Source organism: Micromys minutus (assembly GCF_963924665.1).
Source record: "Micromys minutus genome assembly, chromosome: 20".
NCBI classification, from domain to species: Eukaryota; Metazoa; Chordata; class Mammalia; order Rodentia; family Muridae; genus Micromys; species Micromys minutus.
In genome coordinates, this window is record NC_137955.1 from 39,376,952 (window position 1) to 39,403,789 (window position 26,838).

Here is a 26,838-nt window from a genome sequence, read left to right on the forward strand (position 1 = left end):
GCTGGCTTTTTGTTATCAAATACCAAATTTTACCTATCAAAATATGTCTAGATATTAAGTCACTAACTGACTAGCACAGAAAATGAGTAAAATGTAACAGCAACTGTTTTTACTTCTATTCAAATGAAGACATACAATTCTTTGAAAGGATGACAACTAATAATGTCTATTATCAGGTAAATAATTACAGGTACTTGGAACTAAGGAGGGGATAGACACCATCCCTTGTGACAAGCAATCTGTACTTCCAAATTTTAGTCATATTTATTTACTCTACCAGTTTTACATATTTTTTCTTAATCCACTGACTATATTGTTTGACAAATTCTGCTTGATAGTTCAATAAAATAAAATACAGAAGTGATTATCTTGAAGGCTCAATCTGAGATGTGTTTTCTTTGCAATCAATATCTGTTAAAAATCTTTAGCAAATATCAATGTACTGCTGTGAATTAGCCACTGCAGTATCCATTTCATGAAGTGTAAATTGTAATTCAGAAATACAATTGTATGTTAATGCTATATATATATATATATATATATATATATATATGATCTTACATATAATTCCTTTATAATTTCAATGATGTGGTTTAAATTATATGGTTTTTCATTAATGACCATCTAGGAAAATACAAAGTATATCTGGATGTATTGCCCTAAAACATAAAGAAAGAAATTATAATTCTACCAAGAAAAAACTCCTAGTGTGTAACAGAGTAGGATACCTTTGCAATAAATATATTTTTCTCTGTATTAAAGCTTTGTTTATGAATGTTTCCTGAGTGATCAATAAAGTTGTTTCATTGTCAAACTGTTTCATAATTTTGATATTAGATGAAAATGAAATTAGATAGGATGAAGATTCTTATCATGGAAGCTCTAACATAAGATGTCATAACCAAATTAGAAAATAGTAGATAAATTATTTTTATTAATAGTCACTTAAAACTGAGTCATTTTTGCTAAAAAAAAAAAAACTCACATTGGAGACTAAGGAGATAGTTTACCTTTTAAAGTACCTGCTGTAGATACATCAGTGCCTGCTGGGGCTCTACATAAAGATGCCTTCACCATATTTATCACTGGAGTAAAGTGAGAGGAGATTTTGGTAGATTCCTGGACTTGTTCACCAGACAGTTTATACAACCAGTGAGATTTTTTTTTTGTGAATGGGAATCTTAAAGATGTCAGTCCAGAAATCACATTTACATAAATAATACTACACAAAAACATACAAAAGTGGTTGGATTTATAGAAATTCATGTAACAATAATGATGATGATGATGATGATTATTATTATAATTATTGAAATATACCATCAATTTGAGGGGGGGTTAAGGGTATGATAGTGACTGAGTTGAGGAACGTATGCATGTATGTATATATGTAAATATATTACATGTATATATGTATATATATTACATAATATAGCATATAAAAGTTGAGGCAAATATCTTATGTCAGCCACATGTCTTCATTTTTTGTGTACACAAATATACAAGTTTCTCCATGTTAACAGATGCACACACATACTCAAATTCTATCTTCTCCCACACTCAGGAAAGAGGCCTTATGTAATTGAACCAGATACCATCAAATTATTTTTATCATTTATGGTTAAAATTGACAAATGATAAATTATTTTTGGAAGCATATAAGGTATGTCATTTATACGTTACCTATTATATCTCAAGTGCTGCTGCTGTGAATCAGCATTTGAATAGTAATAAACAGGAACATGACTGGCTGAAGAATGATTCAACAAGAATTCACGGATTTGCAGTATTTCATTTGGAATGTTGTACTGTTTTTCAGTTTCCTGATGCTACTGAAGACACATCACCATTAAGGGTGGCAAAGAGCAATAATTTTATCTGTTGCATAAATTTTGAAGTGGAGTCACCTGGCACTTGTACAATATTAGCATAATGCAGAATTAAAGTTCTCTGTGTGGCAGAGATAAGATGGGAAAACACAAGGCAGGTGGCTGATTCTCTATGCGAATTATTCTTTGAGACGCAATAATTTTTCTTTGGAAGAAGAAGAAAAATGGATTCAGTGTAGGTTAAGGTAAAACACTCTGTGCTCATTAAGTGTAACTGTGAACCGTTCAGTAAGGCCAATGTGAATAAGAAGAGATTTTGATAATTGTCAAAGGTATAATCAGAAGAATAAAAAGCCATTAAGTTATTAATCAAGAGAAAGGCCTTAGAAATGGAGCAAGTTTTACTCAGACTCCTTTATTTTCTGTATCAACCATTCACCCACCATGCTAAATTTACTTAGTTCATTAGCCTCTGATATTTCAAAAAGGATTATACAAGGTTTTAAATATAAGATACTTTATTTTGTATTCTAAAAAATGATCTTTCATTGCTAGAGATACAAAAACTTCTCAGGTTGGTCCTGTGATAAAAATTTAACAAACCTGCTGTCTGGTTTACAACCACATCAAAGCCTTTGAATAAAGACTTTTGTCTGCAAGGTAACATCACTTCCATCTCTGATTATGATAAAATACTTCAGAAATACCAAGTGCCTTTTCCACTAAAATTTATGTCAATCAAATTTGTCACTAAGAAAGCTAAGTTCCCAGTGGTACTTGCTTTGTTCACTTGCAGTCTATAAGGTTTATATGGATTTTTTATAGGAAACATAATTAAAATAGAAATGAAGAATGCTTACCTTGAACAAGAATATAAACACTTCTCTATCTAAAGAATTCATACTTTTAACATTTTCTGATATCCTCTTCCTGTATTTCTCCATCTTACCCATGTTTAAACAACCTTGAATCTATTTTGTGCAGACATATTTGGTTTAAGTTTTTAGAATTTTATGTAACAAGTCACAGAGTTGATTATATTTGAGGGTCTGGCTTCTGTCACTCAACATATCTATCCTGAAAATCATCCAGGATATTTTACTGGTACATCTCACTGAATTTTATTATCAGAAAATCACATTTTATTAATGACAGGTATCTTTTGGTTGTAACTTGATAATTCCCAAATGTATAGACATTGTAACTAAAGCTATTGTAAATACTGGGGTGTCTTGAGTAAAAAATGTGCTCCATGTGCTCACGTATTAGAACACTTGGTCCTTGTTTGTTAGGTCGGCACGGAGTGTTTTACAGCCTTTAAGAAGTAGAGTCTAGCTATGGAAAGAATATCACTGTGCTGGATTTGGAGAATTTTTTCTTTCTCCAGTTTTTTTTTTCTCTTTTTCTGCTTTCTGTATTTGAATTAAAATGCAATCAGCAGGCTTCCTAATATGCCTGATCTGATGGTTTGTTTATGCTCAGTACGGGGAGTAGGACAATAAGAAGGTGTGGCCCAGTCTGTCAGAGTAGTTGTGTAGTTATGGGCGTGGGCTTTAAGACCCTCCTCCTAGCTGCATGGAAGAGTGTATTCTACTAGTAGCCTTCAGATGAAGATATGGAACTCTCACCTTCTCCCGTGCAATGCCTGCCTGGATGCTGCCATCTTCCTCCCTTGATGATAATGGACTGAACCTCTGAACCTGTAAGCCAGCCCCAATTAAATACCATCCTTATAGGACTTGCCTAGATCATGGAGTCTTTTTACAGCAGTAAATCCCTAGCTAAGACACCTGCCAGACATTCCCTGACCATTGCTGTGACTTGCCCATTTATAATGGAATCTATATCTCTAAATTATGAGTTAAAATAAGTATTTTCCTTAAGTAAATTTTGTGAAAATACCACAGTAATAGAATTTCTCTCTCCTCTCTCCTTCTGTCTTCTCTTCCCTCCTCCCACATTCTCTTGAATTGCTATAGAATACAGCCTAACTTTGAGCTCATTATTAGTTCTGTAAAGTTAAAATCCTCATTCCTCAACCATATGATAAAATATGGCCTAAACACGGAGCGACCTAAAATTAACCTTCTTCCTCTTTTCAGTAGAAGGATGTTTGGGATGCAGTAAATTGTCTTTCTTTGTTTTTGTTTTGTTTTGTTTTGCTTTCAGGTAGTGTTTCCAAGAATCTCCATAATGATTAAGAATCTAAATCAAAATGTATTTAATTTCATTTAATCACCTAATTTCTTTAGCACTTAACTTATACTGACTTATTTATGAACTAGAAAAAAAAAACAGCATAATTGAATTTTTACATGGTGAATTATTGTGTTACTTCCTAAACTGAAAAGAAAGTCTGCAATATACTGGCCTCTCATATTACAGATTATGAGAAAGTCCCAAATTTCTATATTGAAGTGGTATAAATAGAGTAGAGTTTGACATGAAGGTGAGCTGTTCTTGGTTCTTCTGTCTCACACTGAAGGTAAGTATAGTGGAACACAGTGCAAACTGCAAGACATGTTAACAACAGAACAGAATCCGTTTGCATTTCAACTGTCTTACTTTTGTGTCATACTTTGCTATCTCCTGGGTTCTTTGTCTAACTCATAGGTGTGAGAAACATTAGTTCAGTGAATACATAATAAGACCGATACTTATTAAATGCCATGTTATTCTTTAAGTAAAAGGTTAAGAACCACTTTTGGATATGGTATTGTTCTTAATCACCTCCTGAGAAGTTGTCTATGAAGTTTCAGATATTTAAACTGAAGGCCAAGAATTAATGCTCTTTTTCATAAGTCACCGAACAACTACACAAACATGCATACCATAATAAATGCTCATTCCTATTATGTTTTGGAAATACCAGGGATATGAAAATTATGTAGTACCAAAATCCTACATGCTCTTAATAAACACTATTGTGGGTAATTCCAGTCATGAGTAATTGTTCCTTGGAATATATATATAAAAAAAAAAAGCTTGAATAAATCTTAGAAGCCAAGCCAGAAAATAACGTATCTCTATGGCTTCTGCGTAAGTTTTGGTCTCTAGGTTTCCACCTTGAGCGTTTGCCTTTATTTATATGGATGGTGGACTACAAGGTATAATATGAAATAATCCCCTTCCTCCCCACCTTGGTTTTGGATGTGGAATTTTATCACAGGAATGGAAGTCACAACTGGCACAGGAATTATGGAGCGTTCCATTTTTATAAATGCTTTGGTAGCTCTCTCTGTTCTTACCATTATGGTTTGGTCCTGTTTCCAACACAATATGGCTCATTTTTTTAATTAAAATTCCAAGTGCCACTCCAGCTTGCTTCACTCTCTCCAATGGACAGATCATGGAAACAGAAACTGAAAAAGGACACTGTAAAATGAGCAGAGACTTTGAACAAACTGGAATTAATAGATATCTACAGAACATATCATCCTAAAGTAAAAGAATACACCTTCTCAGAAACCCATGGCAACTTCTCGAATATTGACCACATAATTGAACACAGAACAAGCCTCAATCGATATAAGAAGATTGAAATACTCCCATGCATCCTCTCAGATCACCATGGTCTACTGCTGGTCTTTAACAACAACAAAGACATCAAAAAGCCCACGTACACATGGAAACTAAACAACGCTCTGATAATCAACAGCAGGGTCAAAGAAGAAATAAAGAAAGAAATAAAGGACTTTCTAGAATTCAACGAAAACAAAAACACAACATACCCAAACCTATGGGATGCAATGAAAGCAGTACTGAGAGTAAAACTCATAGCCCTAAGTGCTTCCAAAAAGAAACTTGAGAGAGCTCACATCAGCAACCTGACAGCACAGCTAAAAGCCCTAGAACAAAAGAAAGCAGATATACCCAAGAAGAATAGACGGCAAGAAATAATCAAAATTAGGGCAGAAATAGACCAAATAGAAACAAAAAGAACCACTGAAAAAATCAACAAAACCAAGAGTTGGTTATTTGAGAAAATCAACAAGATTGATAAACCCCTAGCCAGACTAACTAGAGGGAAAAGAGAGAGTATACAAATTAACAAAATCAGAAAGGAAAGTGGAGACATAACAAGTAAAACTGAGGAAATTCAAGAAATCATCAAATCCTACTACAAAAACTTATACTCCACAAAATTGGAAAAACTGGAGGAAATGGACGAATTCCTAGACAGATACAAGATCCCAAAGTTAAACCACGACCAAGTAAACTATCTAAATAACCCTATAACACCTAAAGAAATAGAAGAAGTAATCAAAAGCCTCCCAACCAAAAAAAGCCCAGGTCCAGACGGGTTCAGTGCAGAATTTTATCAGACATTTATTGCGGATATAACATCCAATTCTCTCCAAACTATTCCAAAAGATAGAATCAGATGAAATACTACCCAACTCATTTTTTGAGGTTGCAATAACCCTCATACCTAAACCACACAAAGACCCTACAATGACAAAGAACTTCAGACCAATCGCACTTATAACATTGATGCAAAAATACTCAACAAAATCCTTGCAAACTGAATCAAAGAACACATCAAAATGATCATTCATCATGACCAAGTAGGCTTCATCCCTGGGATGCAGGGATGGTTTAATATAAGGAAATTTTATCAAAGTAATCCACCATATAAACAAACTCAAAGAACAAAATCACATGGTCATCTCACTAGATGCTGAGAAAGCATTTGACAAAATTCAACACCCTTTCATGTTAAAAGTCGTGGAAAGATCAGGAATCCAAGGTCCATACTTAAACATAATAAAAGCAATATACAGCAAACCAACAACCAACATAAAACTTAATGGTGGGAAACTTGAAGCAATCCCACTAAAATCAGGGACTCGACAAGGCTGCCCACACTCCCCCTACCTATTCAACATAGAACTGGAAGTCCAGGCTGGAGCAATTAGACAGCAAAAGGAGATCAAGGGGATAAAAATCAGAAAGGAAGAGATAAAAACATCACTCTTTGCCGATGACGTTATAGTGTACTTAAGTGACCCCAAAAACTCCACCAGAGAACTCCTACAGCTGATAAACAAGTTCAGCAAAGTGTCGGGATACAAAATCAACTCAATCAAATAATTAGCCTTCTTATACTCAAAGGACAAACATGTGGAGAAAGAAATTAGGGAAAAGGTACCCTTCACAATCATCACAAAATCTATGAAATACCATGGTGTGACTCTAACTAAGCAAGTGAAGGACCTGTATGACAAGAACTTCAAACCTCTAAAGAAGGAAATTGAGGAGGATCTCAGAAAATGGAAAGATCTCCCATGCTCATGGATTGGAAAGATCAACATTTTAAAAATGGCCATCCTACCAAAAGCAATCTACAGATTCAATGCAATCCCCATGAAAATTCCAACCCAGTTCTTCATGGAATTGGAAAGATCAATGTGCAATTTCATATGGAACAATAAAAGACCTAGAATAGCAAAATCCATCATCAACAACAAGAAAATATCTGTGGGAATCACTATCCCTGACCTCAAGCTATATTACAAGGCAATTGTGCTGAAAACTGCATGGTACTGGTACAGAAATTTGCATGTGGATCAATAAAATAGAATAGAAGATCTAGAAATGAGCCCTCACATATATGGTCACCTGATTTTTGACAAAGGAGCCGCAAACATTCAATGGAAAAAGGACAGCCTATTCAACAATTGGTGCTGGTCCAACTGGCACTCAACATGCAAAAGAATGAAAATAGACCCTTTCTTATCTCCTTGTACAAAGCTCAAGTGTAAGTGGATCAAAGATCTCCACATTAAACCAGATACACTAAAACCATTAGATGAGAAAGTTGGATAAACCTTAGACCATATAGGCACAGGAGAAAATTTTCTGAACAAAACACCAATATCTCAAGCTCCTAGGTCAAAGATTAACAAATGGGACTTAATGAGATTGCAAAGTTTATGTAAGGCTAAGGACATTGTCAAGAAAACAAAACGACAGCCAACAGAATGGGAAAAGATTTTTTCCAACTCCACATCAGATAGAGGTCTAATATCTAAGGTATACAAAGAACTCAAAAAGCTAGACACCGGAGAATCAAATAACCCTATTAAAATATGGGGTACAGAGGTAAACAAAATGTTCTCAGTTGAGGAATATCGAATGGCTGAGGAATATCTAAGGAAGTGCTCGACATCCTTAGCCATCAGGAAAATGCAAATCAAAACAACCCTGAGATTCCACCTCACACCAGTCAGATTGGCCAAGATCCAAAACTCAGATGACAACAGATGCTGGCGAGGTTGTGGAGAAAGAGGAACACTTCTCTATTGTTGGTGGGGTTGCAAACCTATACAACCCCTCTGGAAGTCAGTCTGACAATACCTCAGAAAATTGGACATAGTACTACCTGAAGACCCAGCTATTCCACTTCTGGGCATATACCCTAGAGACACTTTAGTACACAACAAAGATATATGCACAACAATGTTCATAGCAGCTCTATTTATAATAGCCAGAAGTTGGAAAGAACCCAGATGTCCTTCAGAAGGTGAATGGATACAAAAATTGTTGTACATTTACACAATGGAGTACTACTCAGCTATGAGAAACAATGACCTAATGAAATTCTTAAGAAAATGGATGCATCTAGAGAATATCATCCTGAGTGAGATAACCCATTCACAAAAGAACAGAAATGATATGCAGTCACTGATAATGGGAGACTAACCCCAGAAAGCACTGAACACTCCAGAAACAACTCACAGACTGTGTGAAGCTCAAGAAAAAAAAAAGAAAAAAAAGAAAGGTAAGAAAAAAAATCATTATGCTCAATCCTTACACACCAAGAAAATGTTGACTAATTCCGGGTTACATCCTGTTTTACTTGTACTTTATGCTCATTGTAACTAGTAAGATCTTAATGCACACTATCAAACCTTTGGACAAAAAAGCCAAACATTGATAAAAATGTATTCGTATACTTTTATGCAAAAATCCTTAAAATTTGTACATTTATCTTTGTTTTTTACATAAAGTTGTTCACAAAAAAATTCCAATTGCCACGTAGCTGCAATTGTCACTCTGACTTGTGATGTTTTATGATCATATTCATTTCTGTGTCATGGAAGAGCTCTTTAATCATGTTTAATTTTCTGTATTACCTTCATTAGTAAATAAAAAATTGACTAAGACTGATATATTTCCTAACTTGATTTTTTTAAGTTTTGGAGGCTGGGCTTTTGAAGTTCAAACCTAGTGATAGTCCACTAGAAGGTTTTTGTTGTTGTTGTTGCTGTTTTCATTAATTAGTTTTTTATCACTTTATATGAGGATCGCAGTTGCATTTCTTCTCCAATTCTCCCCCTCACTTAGCCCCGTTCCCCCATTCCTCCTTCACCTTTTCCTTTGAGAAAGGTGAGGTTACCCACTAGGTATCAACCCACGCTTAAACATCAAATCACTACAGTACTGGGAGCATCCTCTTCCACAGAAACCACACAAATTGGCCCAGTTAAGGGAACTGAATCTCAGTATTTAGATTGTCTGTATCTCATCACATTTTTGCATAGTTGAAACCGAGCCCATTGGTCCTGTGGAGTAATTTTAGGATAACCAATATGTTTGTGAATGGACCAGTCATAACTTTACTACTTCTAAAAAGCCCCAGATCCAAATAAAATGGCATTGGAGCTATGTTTTCAAGCCTTGGATTCGAGAAGTCAAAATATCAGTCAGTGAAAATTTCCTTCATTTCCTGTCTTATTTGACACTTTTCATTTTTACTGACCAACTTAGATTCTATTCTTATTCTGATCTTATTAGTTTTGATGAAGTCCTGAATTTACTCCACTGACAAAGCATTTTAATAGTAGTTGTATGGAGTGAGTTCACTGCTAGTGGTGAGCTAGTTAATGACTAACAGGAGAGAGGAGAGAGAGAGTGAACATATCGTCTTTAATGTGGTGATTTTTTTGTTTCATTATAGCAAGCAAGTTACCCTGTTCTTGTATATAAATAAGTGTCTGCATTTGTAAACACACTCAATATTTGGAACCTGAAAATTCCCTAATTTTAAACATGAAAGTCGTTGTCACCACCTCAAGTCTCTTAATTATAGTTGACACTATGAACTTAACAAGGTCACACTTGACCTTACTCTGATGAATTATCCATCATCTCAACTCTGTTAAGTCTATCTTGAGGGTGTTACTTACTCCTTTTGCTCTGTATTAACACAACATGAGAGTCCCTATATAATGTGCCAGCGAACCCCTCAGGCCTTCACACTTGACTTTTCAAGCTTGATTAATATCAAGAATTCTGTGGTGTCCTTATATGCCTTCACAGCTCCAGGCAGTGGCATTTGAATCTTGACTATAATTAGAATTTTCCTCTGAATCCTTAATCTACCAAACTGTCCCATTCATCAGGTACTTTCCCCAGGTTTCTTTGAGTATTCTAAGTACAGAAAAAGTTTCAAAGGTTGCCCTACAACATGAGCTCTTGTTTTCTACCATTTAGGATGTAGGCGATCATCTCTACTACTTTGTTTCTACATGTGTTTCATGACCTAGTGTCTACATCTCTGTAGTTCAATATCTCTACTTATTGTTTCCTGAAGTCAAATCAAATGTAAGGAATAACATCAGTTCAGTTATTTCAACGTCTCTATAGTAATCCCTACAGAGAACAGTATTAAAGCAAGAGAGAGGGTGGAGAGGGAGGGAGGGGGAGAAGGGAGGGAGGGAGGGAGGGAGGGAGGGAGGGAGGCAGGGAGAGGGAGAGAACTTAGCTCATAGATTTCCCAGATACATTTGAAAATAAAGCATTATGGATAATTAATTCCTTGTATTCTTGACTCAGTAGTTTTTCTTATGTGATCATGGAGGAGGTTCTGTATATTAAGGGGAAGACATCTTGGGTATGAGGAATCCACAGTGTTAAGATCTAGGGCTTCTGGGTTCAATAATTATAATGGCTGGTCTATAAGTCTTTCCATTTAAAACTAGACAATGGATGGGCATAACGTTCTTATAACATAATGACTATTCTATTGTGCAAATAAACAAAATTCATTTTTAAGTTTTAATATATTACATTAAGTTATTTCTGTGAGCCATGCTTATTTTAACCATTAATAATTTCTAGTCTGCTACATAAATTGAAGCAAATCTAAACCTACCATTAAAATTCCTTTAGAGTTATGCCAATTTTATACTCATTTTAGTATGTGTATGGTAGATGCATGTATGTATTTATATGTGTAGATAAATGTGTTTGCATGTATGCAAACATGTCTCTGTGTGTTTTTGACAGAGAAAAATGTTTGTTGTCATTCCAAAGATGTTGTCTACTGAGTGCCAATGTCCAAATCTGTAGCTATGATGTCTGCATGCAGTACCATATAGGCTCCTGTGCCTTCAGTAACCAGTATGTTGTGCATTAGCATTTTTCAACTGAACTATTCCAATAGTCTTTAATGTCATATATTTAAATTTTTTTGTTTTATTTTAAGAGTATATGTTGTTTGTCTCCCTGTACATCTATGTATTACCTGCTTGCCTTTTGTTAATAGAGTCCAAAAGAGGGTGTTGAACCTCCTGAAACTGAAATTACCATTTTTGAGCCATCTGAGGGTGCTAAAAATCAAACCCAGCTCTGTTGGAAGAGTAGCCTGTTGTATTAACCACCTAGTATTCTCTCCAATCCATGATTTTATATTTTTAGCCCTATCATTCAGTTTCATTTTATTGTTATACATTCTGCTCTTGGGTATAGCTAATTTTTCATGTTTGTGCCAATGCTATATTTCTATTTTATCTTCCTATTTATCAGAATGAATTAAATATAAAATTTCAGGGATTTTTTATACTATGTTTAGAGAGTATGGGGAATACCTGGTGAATATTAAAGTAGCTCAGAAATCATAACTACGGGGTCAGAAATGCAGTTTATTTGGTACAGTCCTTGACTAAGATGTAGGAATCCAGGGCTTGATTCCCAGGACAAGAAACTAATTTTGCAAGATGAAGCATGCCTCAATTTCCAGTATATGGGATGTATATCAGGAATTCAAGGTCGTTCTTGGCTACAAGTGGAGTTCAGTGCGTTTCATGGCAAAGACACCTTAGTACACAACAAAGATATATGCACCACAATGTTCATAGCAGCTCTATTTATAATAGCCAGAAGCTGGAAAGAACCCAGATGTCCTTCAGAAGATGAATGGATACAAAAATTGTGGTACATTTACACAATGGAATACTACTCAGCCACCAGAAACAATGACTTGACTAAATTCTTAAGAAAATGGCTGCATCTAGAGAATATCATTCTGAGTGAGATAACCCAGTCACAAAAGAACAGACATAATATGCAGTCACTGATAATAGAATGCTAACCCCAGAGGCTCGCACTGCCCCAGAAACAACTCACAGACTGTATGAAGTCCAAGAAATAAAGAAAACAAAACAAAACAAAACAAAAAAATCTTTACACAACAAGAAAACTTTGACTATTTCCATGTTACATTTTGTTTTACATGTACTTTATGCTCATTGTAACTATTAAGTTTTCAATGCATACTACCAAACCTTTAAAAAAAATCAAGTACTGACTAAAAAAATATATTCATATAGTTTTATGTAAAAATTATTTTAAAATCTGAAAAAAGTACTGACAAAAATGTATTGTATAATTTTATGCAAAAATGCTTAAAATCTGTACATTTATCTTTGTTTTGTAAAATAAAGTGTTTAAAAAAAGATATGCTTGCAAACTATTATATTATTATTAAATAATGAGAGAAAAGATCAAGTAATACAATTATGTACCATAAACAGGTTTTCCTCTTTGCTTTCATTGAAATATTATCCTGAGTAAGATAACTAAATCCCAAAAGGGTTAGTACTCACTTTTTTAAAAAGTATATACATTTTATTGGATATTCACTGTATTTACATTTGAAATGGTATCTCCTGACCCCACCCTTGCTCCTATCCCCTCTTCCACTCCACTTGTTTCCATGAAGGTGTACCATATCCTAATCACTTTTTCTATCTCAGTGACTTGGCCTTCTTCTACACTGAGAAAACGAGCCTTCACTGGACCAAAGACCTCTTTCTCTACTGATATCAGACAAAGCTATCTTCTGCTACATATGCAACTGGAGCCATGGGTCTCTCCATGAGTGATAGTGTTTTAGACCATGGGAGTTCTGGAGTGTTTGGTTGGTTGATAATATTGTTCTTCCCATGAGGGTAGAACCCCTTTCAGCTCCCTCAGTCCTTTCTCTAGCACTTTCATTGGGATCCCTGTATTCATTCCAATGGTTAGCTGCAAGCATTCTGAGGTGTATCTGTATGATCCTGGCAGAGCCCCTGGGGAGGCATCTCTATCTGGTTCCTGCCAATAAATACTTCTTGGAATCAGCAATAGTGCTCGGGTTTGGTTGCTGTATATGGGGTGGATCACCAGGTGAGGCAGTCTCTGAATGATCTTTTCTTCAATCCCTGCTCCTCTATTTGACCTTGTATTTCCTTTCATGCAAGTTTTGTTCTTCTTTCTAAGAAAGACTGAAGCATCCACATTCTGGCCTTCCTTCTTTTTGAGATTCATAAATTCTGTGAATTATTTATTCTGTATTCAGAGTTTTGGGAGTTATTATCTACTTATCAGTGAGTGCATATCATATCTGTTCTTTTGTGACTGGGGTACCTCACTTGGCATGATAGTTTCTAGTTCCATCCATTAGCTTAGGAATTTCATAAAGTTATTGTTTCTAATAGCCGAGTAGTACTACACTATGTAAAAGCTATTCTACTCCTGGGCATATGCCCAAAAGTCGATCCAACATATTACAAGGACAAATGCTTATCTATGTTCCTAGCAGCCTTATTTATAAAAGCCAGAAGATGGAAAGAACCCAGATGTCTTTCAACAGAGGAGTGGAAATAGAAATTGTGATCTATTCTCACTTATAAGTGGCTATTGTCCATAAAATACAAGTACAATGCTACACTTCACAGAACCAAAGAAGCTAAACCAAAAAGAAGGCCCAAGGAAAGAAGTGGAGTCTCACTTAAAATGGTAAAAATAGTTACCAGAGGCAGATGGTGGGAGGAAACTGTGTGTGAGAGGGAATTTGGAGGGAATATAGGGGTTGAGGGTCAGGTATGAGGAGGGACAAGAGAGATGCCCAGATGGCCATGAAAATGAATAGAGATCTGCAACAAACTGGAGTAGCTATGTGTGGAGAGGGTCTCTCCAGGATGTTGACAGAGACCTGGAAAAAGAAAGGGCCCCGAGAATCAATGGGAGTAAACTTAACTGTGGCTCCCAGCATTGGAGACATGGAACCTAAACAGGACAGCTCTTGTAGCCAAGCAGGAACCCCAGTGGAGTGGTAGAGACACCAACTTACCCACAAACATTTCAATCTCAAATTTACTGTGTCTACATGTAATGCAGGCATGGGAGAGGAAGCAGAAACTGAGGGAACGTCCAACCAATAACCAGCCCAACTTGAGACCCATCACATGAGCAAGCAACAGTCTCTAACACTATTATGCTTGCATACAGAAGCATGTTATCCTCTGAGAAGCTATACCCAGCAGCTGATTGGCACAGATGCAGACACCCTCAGCTGAACAGTAGATGACCTTGTGGACTCTTATGGGAGAACAGGAGGAAGCATTGCAACCTCTAAGGGAATAGTAACTCTGTAGGAAGACCAACAAAGTCAACTAACTTGGATCACTGGGGCTCTCAGTGACTGAACCATCAAGAAAGAACATGCATATACATGGGCTGGACCTAGATCTCCGCATTCATATGTAGCAGATATGCAGCTTCATTTTCAGGTGGGTCCTGAACAACTGAAGCAAGGAGCTCTCCCAAAACTTGTTGCTGGTCTGTGGGATTGGTTCTTCTAGCTGGGCTGTCTTGTCTGACATCAGTGGGAGAGGAAGAAACTAGCCTCACAGGAGACTTGAAATGCTGGGGTGAGGGGGATACCCAGGGATACCCCACATGCTCAGACAGGAAGAGGAGGGGCAAGAGGGAAGTATTGTGGGAGGAGGTGACTGGGCAGGGGCAGTGTGCAGGAAGTAAAATGAATAAGTAAATGAATAAATAAATATTAGAAAAATAAAATAGATTCTAATACAATATATTTTGATTATGTTTTTCCTTCCCTTGATTTTTCCCCCATCTGCTCTCACACACAATTCCACAATAGACACTTTGAAAAAATTCAAGGAAGAATACAAATAATCCAGAATTACAAACTCTTTACAGTTATGATGGTGAATCAGGCATATAACGCTCATAGGGATGGCTGGATCAGGAGAATCACTATTTTGTAAGAATCTTGGACTACATAGTGATGTCAAGGTCAGAATGGGTTTCATATTGAGTCTACCATGTGTCTATTATTTATCTGTTTGTATTACAAACACACACACACACACAGTCACACACCACATATATGTGTTAAAGACAAAAATATATGCCACATATTGCACAGATGTATTTGCATGAACTTTTACTATATATAAGTGTTTATATGTGACATATTTGTATTTATGTTCATCTTTAACTTTTTAGCATTGAAAGAGAAGTCTAAATGGAATATTACAAATAGCTAAGGAAAACAATCTGAGCTGTATACACCTCCACAAGCAGAAAACAATAATCTGAAACATTTGAAATAATAAATATGCATGGTATAGAGAATGAGAACGAGTGGGAGATGATTCACTAGCCAATGTCCTGGCTGCAGCATCATGCTAAAATGAGGGCAATTCTCAGCAGGCACATAAAAGCATGGCTTATGGTAATTTCTGCCATTCTAGTGTTAGGGTGGTAGAGACAAGCTGTTCCTCAGAGCACACCGTTCAGTTGTCCAGAGAGACTTCATGAGCTCCTTGTGCAGGGAGAGTCGCTGCCTCAAAATCAAGACAGAGAGCATGTAGAACAGTATCCAGTATCGACCTATGTACTTTAAGCACACTTGTATGTCCCCAGATATGCACACAATATGCATAGACATAATATATATGTAGACACTAAAAAGATATGCTGTTAAGAAAGCTAGAAGTAAACAACAGGAGAGACAAAAAGAGGCATACAAGTGTGTGGAGAACAATGACCTAAGGAAACTTTAGAACTAACAGAGGACTCAGTCCTCGGGCTCAGAGAATTTGAAGAGTGTCACACAGATACATAGAAAAAAAAAAAAAAAAAAAAAAAAAAAAAAACACAAGCCTACACTTCAGAAGGATGCTTTAAACCTAAACTCTAAAGACTCCCCAAACAGATCTCACACCAAAAAGGGGAGCTGTCATTGACATCAAACATGTCAGGGAAACCTTTGAAGATTACTGATGTGAAACTGCTTGAGTCATTCAGGAGAAGACCAATTAATATCTTCCCATCATCTAAAACAATGTAATTTTGAATGTACATTTTAATACACTGAAGTATTTAAATGTAAAAGACATTAAAGGTATTTCCAAGTATATAAGTAGGGAAGACCAGTAATAATATGTATAATATAACTTATATATAATTTATGTAGTAACCAAATTCTCAGAAAGTAGATTAGAGGTTAGGAGAGCTTGAAGAAAGAGACTGAACTAGAAAGAGATTTTTTAACTGGAATTCATTATTTGTTTAGGTTAGTAAAATTACCATAGAAATATATGATGTTGATAACTGTGTTATACATAGTTTACTATTATTTGGGAAATCTCCATATTTCCCAAGATATATGATTAAGCATATTATTCCCCTCTCTCTTTCTTGTGTATGTGAGTGTGAGAGAGAGAAAGAGAGTGTGTGTGCATGTGTGTGTCTGTGTGTCTGTGTGTGTGAGTGTTTGTCATGTACAGGTTATAGGCTTGGGGACAGTTTTCAGGGTACCAGCTTTGTATTAGACACCATTACTTCCTTTTCCACTAAACCATTTCTCTGACCCTGCTGTTACTTTTAAATGATTGTAGCTAGAATATATGGTTGACTATAAATCAGATAAATTGCAAAAAAGAAATAAGATAACCAATAAACACAAATATAGTCATGTCATTAGAGAAGAGAATCATTTAATAAAGTACTGTCTCTTACTTCTACCAGAAAGAAGGTTACACAAAGTTCTAACTGTTAAAAGATTTTGTGTGTTTTCTTGTATAAATATTCCAAACATTCAAGTATAAAAACATGAGAATATATTTCTTAAAATTTACTTATACAGTGAGGCAGACTATATATGAAATATTTATATATATTTTTTATATTTTTAGGTATCTCATTTTTTTAACTTTATTTTAAAAAGCAAAGATAAATGTACAGATTTTAAGCATTTTTGCATAAAAGTATACAAACACATTTTTATAAGGTTGTAATTAAGTATTTGTGGGTATTTATACATACACATATGTATATATGTAATAATAATATAAGAAAAGAGGTTATTAATTTGAAGAGATAGGAGAGAAACTGGGAGGGGCTGTAGGAACAAAAAGGGGGATGTGATACAGTTCTATTTTAATTAAAATATATTCTTTTTTTCCTTTTTTTTTTCTTGATCTTCACACAGTCTGTGGGTTGTTTCTGGGGTGTTCAGAGCATTCTGGGGTTAGTATCCCATTTTCAGTGAATGCATGTTATGTCTGTTCTTTGGTGACTGGGTTATCTCACTCAGGATGATATTCTTGAGATGCTTCCATTTTCTTAAGAATTTCATTAGGCCATTGTCTCTGATAGCTGAGTAGTACTCCATTGTGTAAATGTACCACAATTTTTGTATCCATTCATCTACTGAAGGACATCTGGGTTTCTTCAAGCTTCTGGCTATTATAAATAGAGCTGCAATGAATATTGTGGTCTATGTATCTTTGTTGTATGTTGGAGTATCCCTGGGGTAAATGCCCAGAAGTAGAATAGCTGGGTCTTCAGGTAGTACTATGTCCATTTTTCTGAGGAACCGCCAGACTGATTTCCAGAGTGGTTGTATCAGTTTACAGCCCCACCAGCAGTGGAGAAGTGTTCCTCTTTCTCCACATCCTTGCCAGCATCTATTGTCATCTGAGTTTTGGATCTTGGCCAATCTGACTGGTGTGAGGTAGAATCTCAGGGTTGTTTTGATTGGCATTTCCCTGATGACTAAGGATGTTGAGCACTTCCTTAGATGTTCTCGGCCATTCCATATTTCTCAATTGAGAAATTTTTGTTTAAGTCTGTTCCACATTTTTTAATAGGGTTGTTTGATTCTCTGGTATCTCACTTTTTGAGTTTTTTGTATACCGTGGATATTAGGCCTCTATCTGATATGGGGTTGGTAAAGACCTTTTCCCACTCCATTGGCTGCTATTTTGTTTTCATGATAGTATCTTTAGCCTTACAAAAACTTTGCAATCTCATTAAGTCCCATTTGTCAATCTTTGACCTTAGAGCTTGAGCTACTGGTGTTCTGATTAGGAAATTTTCTTTTTTGCCTATGAGTTCTAAGGTTATCCCGACTCTCTCATCTAATAGTTTCAGTGTATCTGGTTTAACCTGGAGATCTTTGATCCACATGCACTTGAGCTTTGTACACGGAGATAAGAAAGGGTCTATTTTCATTCTTCTTCATGCTGAGTGCCAGTTGGACCAGCACCATTTGTTGAATAGGCTGTCCTTTTTTCATTGAAGGTTACAGCTTCTTTGTCAAAAATCAGGTAATCATATATATGTGAGGGCTCATTTCTAGATCTTCTATTCGATTCCATTGATCCACATGCCTATTTCTGTAGCAGTACCATGCAGTTTTCAGCACAATTGCCTTGTAATATAGCTTGAGGTCAGGGAAAGTGATTCCCGCAGATATTTTCTTGTTGTTGAGGATGGATTTCACTATTCTGGGTGTTTTGTTATTCCAGATGAAATTGCACATTGCTCTTTCCAACTCAGTGAAGAACTGGGTTGGAATTTTGATGGGGATTGCATTGAATCTGTAGATTGCTTTGGTTAGATGGCCATTTTTAAAATGTTGATTTTTCCAATCCATAAGCATGGGAGATCTTTTCATTTTCTGAGATCTTCCTCATTTTCCTTCTTTAGAGGTTTGAAGTTCTTGTCATAATGGTCCTTCACTTGCTTATATATGTGAGGGCTCATTTAGAGTCACACCAAGGTATTTCATAGTTTTTGTGACTATTGTTAAGGGTATCTTTTCCCTAATTTCTTTCTCCACATATTTGTCCTTTGAATATAGGAAGGCTACTGATTTGGGTGAGTTAATTTTATGTCCAGCCACTTTGCTGAACTTGTTTATCAGCTGTAGAAGTTCTCTGGTGGAATTGGTGGGGTCGCTTAAGTACACTATCATGTCATCTGCAAATAGTGATGTTTTTACTTCTTACTTTCCAATTTGTATCTCTTTGATTTTTTTTTTTTTTTTTTTTTTTTTTTTTTTTTTTTTTTTTTTTTTTGCTGTCTATTGCTTCAGCCAGGACTTCCAGTACTATGTTGAATAGGAGAACTAGAGAAAATATTTGTCTTTCTTCTTTGAAATTCTAAGTACTGGTTGATAATAAAGTTAATTTAAATACAAGATCAATATAATGTTTTTCTTTATTTCTTAATAATATATGAAAAGAACAACTTAAGCATAGTTTGTAAAATAATCAGTATGATGTTGGAGATATAACATGGCGGGGGAATCTTTGGCACAGGTTAATTCTGGGTTCAGTTCTTAGTACAAAAAAGGAAAGACTAAAAAAAAAGAAACAGGGAAAGAATTAAGGAAGGGAGAAAGGAAGGAAGAAAGGAAAGAAAGAAAAAAAAGAGAGAAGTAGGAAGGGAGGAAGAAAAGAAAAAGAAGTAGAACTAAATAAATCATGGTCGACTTACATGATACCAAAATCTTCACTAATTAAGGTTAGGAATTCCTCTTGCTTTGTTTTGTTTTGTTCTTTTTTCATCATTAAAAAATTTAGCAATGATGTAGAATGTTTTATCATTGTTTATAGACAAATGGAAAATTATTATTAATAAAAGTACCATATACCATGCCTAGTGATTTAAAAGTAGCGGGAACATTGGCAACTACAATGTTATTCACTGATCATTTGTTCTTTTATCAATAGAACCTTTAGTCCAGTGCCAAATAGTCAGCTCTAAAGACTTATATCATCAACACTATACAAACTGAACAGGTTATATTTAGGAATACACACACACACAAACACACACACACACACACACACACACACACACAGGTGTGTGTGGTGTATGGATATATGAAATCAAAGGCATTTAGTGAAAGAAAGAGAACACGAAGTTGAAGAAGTGTTGGGGTTACCGCAGAGGGTTTGGAGAGAAGAAAGAGAAAAATACTGTGATTGTGTTATAATCTCAAAACAATGGAAAATCAAACAGAGAGTTGGCCTACTTGAGGAAAATATTATAATAAATCCACCATAAGTATGCATAATCAAAACATAATAATTTCTTTTGACTTTCTAGATATAGCACACAAGTAATCACCCACTAGCTCATCAGGGTAATCACTGAAAATATCCTCATTGAATAAAATTCTAGACTACAGAGATGACAAAAGGAACTCTAAAGAACCCAATAACCTTAATAATCAATTAGCAGATACTTGTTAATGATTTTTGAAACAGGATAGCCAAAATGACTAAAATCAGTGTCGTGTGAATATATACAAAAGAAGCAAGAAAAATAGTTAATATTTAGCTTCTGCGATGTTATTTAAAATATTGAGTGCTGCAATGTTTCAGTATTCTCCATAGGTTATCTTGTCTATGTTAACCGAGACCACCACATCCCAATTTTGAACTGACTTCAAGTATTTGATTCTCCGTGCCTTACACATTTGTTAAATATACCCTGGTTAGCTTTGGGGCTGGTTAAATGACCGTTAGGTATCTCCATCTTACCACTTCCTCAGACCTGTACCAGACCTTGCCGTGGCCATTTTCTCCATCTTCCTGCCTGCTCTCCTTCCAGTTTGCCAGTGTGCATGCTGCTGTGGTTTCTGTTTCTGCTGCAGGAATCTCTATGTTCATTTCCAGCTAACATTTTACCGGTTTAAGGTGTGTTTTCATCTTTGTTGACCAACACCCTCTTTCAATTATTCATGCTTCATAAACGTCACATGCTTCATCATCAAAGGACAAGGACTCAGAAGCAACTTCACAGTCTACTCTTTGTGCAGGGACCCTGTAACAGAAGCCCAGTTGCCAGTGACTGACAGACTCTGAAAGAAGCAATGGGATTGACTATGATGCACAGCTGTTCTTTACACAGAGGTTTGAAGACTAAGGTGCCAGAACTAAGTTTTAATTTATGCAAGCACTCACAGTTTATAAAGCATAGCAACTGAAATTCTAATTATATTATTAGGGAATGCTAACTACGGAATCCATGCCAATGGAAGCTCATGAATTTCAGCGTGCACAAAATGAAAATTCTATACGTTTAAAATACTATTTCCAAGAGTATATTCAAGAAAATGATTCACATAATAAACTGTCACAATGAATTAAAGCTATAAATATTGGTCTGGTTGAAATATTTGATTTTTAACAAAAGCTCATTGTTCTGAGAAATTTCTCTGAAAATTTCCTGCCTCTTTCCCTATCTGTATGAGTTACTTCATTGTTAGTTTTGCTGCTGTGATAAACACCATGAACAAAAGTTACTTGTGGAAGGCTTTATTTTGACTTAAGACTCCCATCTTGGCAACAGCAGAATTAGAGCCCCAATCTGTGCAGAACAGTGGAAGACACCATTTCTATCCCAACTTGGAGAGTAGTTAAATAGATTTAGATGTGGAAATCAGCTGTATACCCTTAAAATCATCCCTACCCATCACTGCACCTCTATAAACTTTCTAAACAGAAGTATCTCCTGGAAACACAGTGTCCAAGTTCCTGAGCCTACAGGACAAAGTTCTCAGTCAGACCGCCATTCCAGTTCAATGATACTAGATGAGATATAAACTTGGTTGGAATTTTAAGTATGGAATGAGTAAATGAAACAGAATGGTTTTTATTTTTAACACAAATATCCACACAGTCAGATAAAATGTTACTAAACATACTTTCTGTCTTACTTAAGGTTTCCATTGCTGTGAAGAGACACCATTGCCACATCACTTCTTAAGAGGACAACATGGTTAGGGAGAGGGTCACATGTTCCAATCCCACAGTGACACACTTCCTCCAACAAGGTCACACCTAGTCCAACAAGACCATACCTGGTAATAGTGTCACTCCCTGGTCAAAGCATATTTGTACCAGTCTTTTTCCTTTTCATATTGTATGTCATGAGTAATTTGTTTACAATAAATTTGTTCAAATAAAACTAAATATAATTCTCAACATATATTAACCCTAGAGCTAATTGCATGAAAAAATATGAGACTTTGTTCTGAACCCTGTCATTGATAATTAGTAGAGATTTTCTATATAAATATAATGACCATCTACAATAAAAAGTTCTGTTGTTGCTGTTGTTGTTTTTGCTTTTCTTTTTCCTTTATTCTTGTATTGTTTGGTTGGTTGAATTTTTTGAGACAAGTACTCACTCTGTAGCCTTGATTGGTATAGAACTGCTATGTGGAACAAGGAAAACTTCGTATGTACAGAGATAGCCTGCCTCCTCTGTGAGTCCCGGGATTAAAGCATGCACTATCAAGAGGGGTCCAAGTTTTTCTTTTATACTTCTTCAATTGTTGTTGTAGAAATCCTAAATCTTTTTAGTTATGTTTACTATAACAAGTAAGGATTTAAGTATCCTTTTCAGTAACAAGTACAGATTTAGACTGTTCTTTGCGCCAACTGTCAATTTGTGATCTATTGAGCTATTTTATTATTTAGAAACAAAGAAAGTCTTATTTCTTAAAAGTTATTTTTTACATAGAGGATCATAAATGCAGGTGTCTAAGGCACTGTTAGGTCATATTAATAAAATCATAAATGAAACAAATACTGTTGTCAGAGCAATAAAATCGCATAGGGAACATTTGGAGGGAGTGAAATTTGTAGGATGTGACAGTAAAGCAGGCTCTTCATCTTCATGTTAATGACATGGCACAGTGGTTCTGTATTAATTGAATGGTTTTATGTCTCCTCTCACAGGTTTGAAGGACCATATTTTGGCCACAGTTGCCTAATTTATACTTTACTTTTGTTGAAAAGGGAACTATAATTGTGTCATTGGCCAGCCACGGGAGATTTACATTAAGTTTTATGTAACAAACCGGATGAAATCATTGTTTTATCTAACTCAAATGATCTGATTTTTGTTTCTGCAGTAGTAATTTTTTTTCTTTTCTGCACTCCATCAACAAATTGTTTTATTTTATCGTAGAAGCTAAAGCAATTTGTGCTATATGTGACTTAAAAACTCTGAGAATCCTTGTACACATGAGCAAACACTGACTGCAAGTGTCAGGAACCAAGATAATCAAGATTAATGTATTCATTTAACAGATGGTTACAATGTTATTAAAATGCAAATGATTGGTTTCTTCTAATTGTTCAACATCAGAAACAATTAATCAGATGATTTTTTTCATTTTCTGATAGCTTTGTAGAGTTTACCTCAAGAGATTAACATAAAAGGCAACTATGTAAATTTTTCTCACTGACCTCAAGAGAGACCATCAACTAGAAAGAAAAGTGGAATAAGGATTATATATCCATAATGGTGGGAAGAATCCACTTAGTGCAGTAATTTGCTTATGGATTATTTTGCATCCAGTTTAACTGGCCTCCATATAATTACATTTATTAAGCATCCACACCAATGTAATGGGATTTGGTGTCTTACTTTAAGTCAAAAAAACACCAACTATGTATTTGAGGAAATAAAATGGTCCACTAGAGAGTTGAATAGTTGAAGGAATGACATTAAATTAAACTTTACAAATTGGGTAGACAATTTGAGATAATTATGGAGGAATTATTATGTTTGGAAATTATTCCAGTGGCTTGGAATATATCCCTAATCATGCACATATCTCTAATTTATGGAAGCCATTAAATTATAAAATTTTCTTAGTAAGAAAAACTTCTATTTAATTTCTGAATCCAATAAATGTCATGTCTATTAATCATGTTTTAATTGTTCTATTTTATACAAGTTTGACATCTAAGGAAATGTGCACAAGGTTGAGATCCTGCTTTACTACAGCTGTCTAAATTGTTTAGTTCTTTTTCATTTAAGACACAGTCTCACTTTCAAGATGATTTTGAAGCCTGTGTTAAGGAAACCCCATACCACAACCTCCAGACTAAATGGCACTGCTGGCCCACTCACAGTTTTTGTTTGTTTTTATTCTGTTTTGTTGTGTTTTGTGGGGTATTCAATAAAGCCCAGTTCATATTTTGATCCACATCGTACATGTGGCCATTAGATATTAGGTACTTTTCTTCCTTAGCCATTCCAAAGACAATTAGCAGACCACTAGAAACAAGTCCTCAAGGAAAGACATATCTGTAGTTCTCCTAAGTCATCGAGCCTAATCCTGCCTACATTTCCTCCTATACTTCTTAGTAAAGCCTAAACTCGATTATTTTTCCCAGCTGTTTTCTTTGAGGAGGAGCCCTTTCTTCTAGCCATTTCTTTTTCAGTGTTCCCCCAATCTTTCCAAGTCTTACCTAGAGCATCTTTTCCATGGCAGTTGTTCTCGTGAACATAGCCAGTGTGTTTGAAGATCATACGCAAATGATCGTTCCCCACCTAATTCTGTGTTTCAAGTATATAAATTCTGACCATCTAATGTTACCACAAGGGTAGCAAATCTCAGGGAGGGGGAATGATGCCACAGCCTGTAGCAGTAAATATTAAATTAAGAGAAAATAAACCCTCACTATTGTCTGCAACACTGAGCCATATGGAATTCCTGGGGTTTATTCATCTCAGTGGTGGCTGGTTCTACTGGAGGCTAGTGCTTTGGGACCACTCTGGTCTCTGCAGCTCCCTGTGATGGACTCTGCTCACACTCCCTGCAACCACCCCATGGCTCCAGCGGTGGCACCCCTCTTGTAGTTCCCTTGACAAGTCGCCAATTCAGTGGCAGGTTTGGTGCATCTTGTCCAAGGCAAGGCAAAATAAGATGAAGGAAGGGGAGGATGATGCTCTGTTTGTCTCTGCATGGATACAGGTTGTTATGGATATTTTTAAAGGATGGATTTGTACAGGATTTTATGTTGTCTGGATGGGGAACTTATGACTTAACAATTGGAAAAGAGTTATTGTGTGGCATGTTCTTTCATGTGGAGACTTAACTGAGTTCAAGAGAAAGTAGCTTGGCGGGGGTGCCATGATGAAGCTTCCAGCAGACAGCTTGGGTCAGAGAGAGCCAAGGGCAGTTGCAGCAGACCAGTATATGGAGGAACCGGCTGTGAAAGGGAACTGAGGCAGGCGGCTCAGAGTGGGACCTGACTGGTCAGAGCGAACCAGCAAAGCAGAGAGCAGTAATAGTAACCCGAGATGCAATTTTAATATTTAACGCAACAAGAGGCCAGTTACTTAAAAAAAAAAAATTCCAAAAAAAGATGTTTGGCTTTCCGGACCAGCGAGAGGGCTGGGTGACCTACGTCAAGACTCAGGACCTGCCTGCAGATGGCTGAATCCCCCAGAACAGCTTCGAAAGAGCTCTCCCACCTGAGCCTACTGAAGACCTTATGCCTGCCAAACACACCCTCAACCTGTTGTCCAGAGAGTGAACTGTGGGAACTCTAAGAGCACAGATAGCATGGTGTACAGCCCAGAGAGAGGACCATGTGACCATCATCAGGACTCAGGATCTGACAGCAGACTGCTGGGCTAAAACAACAGCCTCCAAAATCTCTCCAAACGAAGCCTACAGAAGCCTTCCACATAGTCCAACTGCTACCAGGGGAGGGAATGCCTGGAGTTCTCAGAGGGCTGATAGCATGCTGCACTCTGAAATCAGATCCTTTCCAGCCCAGAGAGAGGGACTGGTGACAGCCACCAGGGCTCAGAACCTGTCCCCATACAGCTGAACTCCCCAACAGTCTCTCAAGGGCTCTCCCACCTGAGTGCATGGAAACAGAAAGGAGTCACTGCTATCAGAACTCACTGTCTGCCCACAAAGAGCCAAACACTCAGAAGCAATCTCCTTCCTGATCTCACAGGCCCTCAGACCCACAGGAGAGACAGGCTACAGTCAGAAATAAAAAGATAACCTATAAATACAGATAACATGATGGCAAGAGGAAAGCAAAGAACCTAAGCAATGGAAAACAAGACAACCTGGCAACATCAGAACCCAGTTCTCCCATCACAGCAAGTAGCGGACTGCCAAACACACCAGAAAAACAAGACTTTGATTTGAAATAATACTTAATGATGATGATGAAGATCTTTGAGAAGCACATGAATAGCTCACTTAAACAATTACAGGAGAACACATGTAAGCAAATCAAAGTTCTTAAAGAGGAAACACAAAAATCACTCAAAGAACTACAAGAAAACACAACAAAGCAGGTGAAGAAAGTGAAAATGAAAAGATAAACAATAAAGAAAACACAAAAAGAGACAACCCTGGAGATAAAAAAACCTAAAAAAGAAATTAGGTGTCATAGATTCTAGCAGCAAAAACAGAGTACAAGAGATAGAAGAGAGGATCTCAGGGGCTGAAGACAACATAGAAAACATTGACACAACAGTCAGAGAAAATACAAAAACCAAAAAATCTCCTAACCAAAAATATCCAGGATATCTAGGACATAATGAGAAAACCAAACTTAAGGAAAATAGATGTAGAAGAAGGTGAATATTCCCAAATAAAAGGCACAGCAAATATCTTCAACAAAATCATAGAAGAAAACTTACATACCCTTAAGAAAGAGATGACCACGAACGTACAAGAAGTATGTTCTACAGAACTCCAAATAGATTGGACCAGAAAAGACACTCCTCCCAAAACATAATAGTCAAAACACCAAATGTCCAAAATAAAGAAAGAATCCTAAAAGCAGTGAGGGAAAAT